Source organism: Leptonychotes weddellii, chromosome 1 (assembly GCF_054177405.1).
Source record: "Leptonychotes weddellii isolate Sample4059 chromosome 1, ASM5417740v2, whole genome shotgun sequence".
In the NCBI taxonomy this organism is placed as follows: domain Eukaryota; kingdom Metazoa; phylum Chordata; class Mammalia; order Carnivora; family Phocidae; genus Leptonychotes; species Leptonychotes weddellii.
In genome coordinates this window covers 88845389-88851313 of record NC_138369.1, presented here as the reverse complement: position 1 = coordinate 88851313, position 5925 = coordinate 88845389, and the positions used below count along the sequence as shown (strand labels likewise).

General features: G+C 34.5%; 1 pseudogene; it reads left to right on the top strand.

Annotated features, from left to right (window-relative positions):
- The first annotated feature begins 5440 nt into the window (after positions 1–5440).
- On the top strand, positions 5441–5572 carry LOC115944525 (U4 spliceosomal RNA; annotated as a pseudogene).
- The last annotated feature ends 353 nt before the right edge of the window (positions 5573–5925 follow it).

Below are 5925 nucleotides of genomic sequence, written 5' to 3'. Positions count from 1 at the left end.
AAAATCATATACCTGTTACCCTAGCCAGATATGTATAATTAGAAAATTTTATATGTTAGGCTAAAATTATGTATTAGTTATTCTATAACTAAGAAATTTCAGAGATATCAAAAATCCTGAGCGTCACAAGAGGATTAAAGGTTTTGTCAAATTCAAAAAGTAATACATTTCATGGTTAACAGTCCTAATTTCCTTACTGTTAATAAAATCAAGTGAAACAAGACCTGGTTTCTAATGAATTGATTGTATAGGCAATCAATGTATCTAATTTAGAATGAAAGCTCGTAAGTCCATAGATGTTAGTAGAGTCTTGTCTTCCGTTTGTTACTAACACTAGGAGTTAATAGCTGGGAATTGAGTTGTTTAGCAATAAAAATAAGACATGAGGAGTGGTTAGAGAAGCCTAAAGACACCTTAAGAGAGATAGTGATCAAGTATTTTTCACATCAATAAAGTACAAAGAATTAGAAACTAGGTGAAAACTAAAACCTTTTAATTTTGACCCCATTTTAATGTGGCATAGCAATTTTCTTGACATGTTGTAGTTACCATTAGGTTGTGGTTTGCAAATGATTGTCTTGGCTCATAAATGAGACCAGATTCAAGATTATTCCTAAAATAATGTCATCCCCAATTCCATTCCTATCTGCGTTCTTGAATACAGAAGAAGAGGGTAGGTTGGTATGCCAGAAATGATACACAATCCACTGGCTGCAATATAAATGCAACTGCCTGTGCTTAGTATGTTGTCAATGGAACACAAGATTAATCATACATTAGAATAGATTCCTGTATAGTTTCAAGAATAAAAGCTTTAAGTTACTTTCTTGCATGTTTTCATGTTTAAAATGTCACTGTGGTATAAAACATTCTGGAGATTTTTCATTTAATTTGGGCTTTTTTATCTTTTTATAAAGTTAATTATATACTGTGCCATTATTTATTGTTTTCTAGTCTGTGAGTTGTAAAAGTCAGAGGCTATGTTTACATTTATATTAATGCTTGTAATACCCCATGGTGCCTAACACATAGTCTGTACTCAAAAAGCACTGGATGAGTTTAATTAGATTCTTCTTCAACATGGTCATTCTCCCTAGTATCTTTACCTAGACTTCAGATCCTCTTCTCTCATTGTACAGCATATAATGTCTCTTGAAGAGAGCATAAGAAGATAAAAGGTAGAAGGATTAAATTCTGTTCTCTTTATACAGGTCTTTACTTTTATTTATTGACAGGAATTGAGATGGTTGAAATTAATAACATGCAAAATACACTCAATAAATTAGAAAACAAGGACCAAGGAGAGGAGAAAAAAAATAAATATTCTAACTAAAAACATCATATGGTTCATGTCAAAATATCCAGTTTAACTCTGAGCTTTGTGATAGCCAATGCAGAAAAGAAACTTGTAAAGGTGTATAGTTCATATTAACTGAAAGTAGAAAGCACATAAATTCCTCACAGAAGAAAATTCTAACACCTGGTCTCTAAATTCTAAAAGACGTTCTCCTGTGGGATTTAATCTGAAACCCCTGAGAAAGAAATAGACCGAATGTTGCTGCTTCTTGGGATCTCTTCCAATAAAAGCTAGAGGCAGAAAGAGTAATTCCACCCAGTCTAAGTTAATGCAAGTGGATCTTATTGTCATTCTTTCTTCAAACTAGATCCAGTGATAATACCTGAGTATCCACAGAAGTTGATGGAGGACAAGCCCTTGGACTAATGTCTCTCAGAAAAATCACTTCTCACATTCAACTTTAGATGAAGGGTAGCACCTGGGAGAGATCACAGGCTTTGGAATCAAGGAGATCCAGATTTGACAATCTGTTTCAATTTGAATTTGAAATATATTTGACAACTTATTTCACGTCCCTGAGCATCAGATTCCTTAGCAGAAATACACAGGTCAGGAATAAAAATCTGACACATGTCTTAGAAAAGGCATAACTTGCTCCAGAAAAATAAGGAGACCTTAGATTCTAGATGAGCAGGCAAAACTGCTACAATTTTTATGAGGCCTGAAAAGTTTATCCAAGATGCTTTTCCATGGAAGGCCCACCTACCAACTCATGGAAGAGAAGGAAAGCCAGATCTTTTCTCAGAGAACAATTGGCATTCACCTTCAGTAATTAGACAAGTATTCAAGTGCGATCCCACCAATTCACACCATAGAATTGTCTAATATCAACCTGGGAATTATATGAATCAGACTCTTCCTACTGTCCACAGAAAAAAACCTTAGTACCACTTCCAAGGGTTGGATGATTCTGAAATGCTTAGCTTTTCCATGAGCATGCCAGAATTAGTTAGCTGCAACTATATGTCCAGATCACTGAACATACGAACTAGATATATAAAGATATTTAGTATTCACTACCCTAATTTCAGGAGCATGTCTTTGTCGGATAATGAGTTTCATTTTTCCTAGTCAATGTTGAGTTAATCTTGCTGGCAATAAATTCTATAGTTATTCACTTCCTGGAGCCATCAAACCAGGTCATCAGATTGTGGAAGGATACCTTTTTCATTGTACATGAGGTATGAAGTTAGCTCATATAAAATATTTGCATATACATTAAACAAAAGTGAAACAAAAAATGATCACGTTTTCTATGGCTTGATATTATTATCTGATCTTTAAGTCATGGAATCACATTGCTTCCAGACATGAGAAGTGTGAATCACGACAACTAAATGATATCACTGACTTCATGAAAAACTATTTTAATAAAATAATGTTTCCTATAACCAACTCTAAATTATATCATTTCTCCATTGATACAGAGGATTCTCCAAAAATTAGACCTCACAATTGTTCTTCTATTGAAGTATGACTGAATTCAATGTTTTTGATAATACTCTGTTTCAGAATAAATCCAACATCACAAGAAATGCAAGTAAGGGACAAACAAGGCCACATTTTTTACATGTTGATATTAGCTTTGTACTTATTTCTTTATACTTGTTTTCCTGTTTGACCTTCTATACATGTTTTGATCTGAAATTAATCTCACTTCTAACTCTTTTGCTCTATCACTAACATACCACCCACCCCACCCCACCCCCAGAAAAAAAAAATACCTTAAGTGTAGTAAATGGTCCAAATATCCCAAGGGAAATTTTTGCCACTTTAATCCACGTACAGGAAAAAGTGTATATCATCTGCTGGTGGCTCAGCAGCCCGTGAACTATGTGTTGGTAAGCTTAGTCCTGTTGCTAGTGGAAAAAATAATCATGCTTTGTATTTATGTAATACCTTTCTTCTGTGGAACTTGCAGGATATTATGTGTCTTGCATCACTAATCTTCATAATATCCCATATTTATGGGAATCTATTGAAGTAAGGACCATATTTTAACCTGAAAGATCATGAAGTGGGCAAAATTGATAAAGAAAGATGCTAAACACAGCTGATCTTGTTAAGGGCATATGGAAATGTTGTGGGGCCAGACTTTCATTCCCCGTCACACTATATGCACCATTTTCCATAAACGAATCTTTTTTTTTTTCAATCTAGACAGAGAGCCATGACTGAAAGCTGAAAAGAAGAAAGATTCAGTGACTAAGCAGCAGAGTGGAACCTCAGGGCCTCTGCATTTTCTTTTTAATTCTGTTCCTAATTTGTGATGTGACCCCAAGAAACCTTTTGCCCTCTTTAAGCCTCAATTGTTTTACTTACAAAATAGTATTGTGAAAGCATGTTGCTCTGCATCCTGGCTCTGGCTTCCAACCCTCTATCTTTTGTAGTGTCCTATAATTAATTTGTTCATCTATTCAACAAATATATATTGAGCATCTTCCATGTTTAAGGCACTGGGGCAGTTGCTTTGGGACTCTAAAGGAAATTAAGACATTATCTAGAGCTTAAAAAATAGAAGCAGGAGCTCTTACATGTATAAAAATAACTACATAATAAACTACTATATGTTAAGTATCATTGAATCATGCAAGTAATACACTAAACAAGTTCTGAAAATTGGTTCTGGCAGGACTGTGTTAGCAGAAAGAGCACTGAACAAGGAGTAAAACCTCATCTGTAGACCAGCCACCTAGCTCTCTGTAAAATGGATAAAACAGCAGCATGTAACCTCACAAGGTTATTGTGATAGCAAAATAAAATATTGTAGAAGAAAGCACCTTGTAAATGTAAAGGTTTCTTTTGTTTTCTTTTCTTTTTATTGTAACTAAAGAAATCAGAGAATACTTCAGGTATGTGCCATTCAAAATGATCTTTAGATACTGAAGAATATCTCAATAGAGATATAATATTCTGAACAGAAAGAATGGTATAATCTAAGGCATAGAGCAGGAAACATATTAAGAGAACTAAAAAAAAATGAAAAGATCAAAAGTCATAATGAGGAGAACAAATACCTTTAGAAAGTAAAGGATGTTGGAAGAATGAAGGAGTGAAAGATATGAAATCAAGGAAATGATGATGAGGGGACTTGTTAAAGATATTCAGTTGTTCAAAATGTTGGCATGACCTAAAGAAGGACAGTGGTTGATCCATGGCTGAAATGAACGGAAGATTTAACTCAATAAAATTGAAGTGATTCAGGAAATTTTAGTCCATTTTTGTATGAGTCAAGCACAAAGACAGAGATAAGAATGCAGAGTGGAAAAGAAAATTCTCAACCCTGTGCAGAACTCTTCACAGTAGTGAGAGACATGGGGATGAAAGCCAATAAATGATAAAAATGAGGCAGATGAAAGACTGAGAGAAGTTAGGTCACAATGAATTGTAGGAAATAATAGAAAAGACTGAAGACATACAATACTCTGTAGTTTGCTTATAATGACGCTTTGTTTAGGATTCTCCTAAAATAACATCCTTCAGCAAGTAGCTCCAGTCTCCTCATTAATCTACAATCATTAAAGGTCAATATCCAAGCCATGGCTACATGGCATTCTCCATATCCCAGACTCAAGACAGTGCAGGTGGGAGCCATACCCTGGTCTGTGATCAGTGACTTCCCCATCAGGACACCTTCTCAATATCCCCTTTCTCCTCTCCTCCTTCCCACAACACACACTCATATATCCACTTTTTTTTTTTTTTTTAAGTTAACTCTACACCCAACGTGGGGCTTGAACTCACAACTGGGAGATCAAGAATTGCATGTTCCACCAACTGAGTCATCTAGGCACCCTTCACACATCCACTTTGAGTAAGTCAGGAATAGCTCAAACTCAGGGAAGATTTAGGATTTCTAGCGCTCAAGGTCAGAACCATTTGCAAATTACTAGACAGTCTCTACCATGGCATTGAATACATATACACAATGTTAAAGTTAGGGTTCAATTATTTATCCATGTTGCATGAATATATATAATAGCTATCAGTAAATATAATTTATAAATTCTGGGTAAATTCAGAGTTGCAAGATTACCTCATTTCCACTATTATGAAATATTCCTTCCATTTGACTGTCAGATTTCAAATGCGCAGTGGCAGTATCGTAGCCAATGAGGTGTATCCGAGGCGCGACTATTGCTAATCATTGTTTACTAATATAGATCACCATGAATTCTGTTCTTGGGTCTAAATTGATGAAAACTAGTATAATACATGGTATCTTACAATGAATAAAACATTTAAAATATTTTTTTAAAAAAACACATGATTAACTAATGAGCTAGGAATGAGAGATACTTTCTTTTAGTTTATTCCCCATTTTGTTTTTCACCTTTGACCTAGTTTTTCTTTCTTCTTTTGATAACTGGTTTGCCTTTGATCAACAAGAGTGAATGTTCAATGATCAGAATACAAGTCTTACTTCAAAGATCAGAACAGTTTCTTGATGGCCAGTCTTATGAGTATGTTGGCTATAAATATTTCTTGTATATATCTTTTTCTTACGAAAAGAAAAAATTACTTTAAAATATGCATCTTACAGACTATCAAAATATAAATGCAATGAT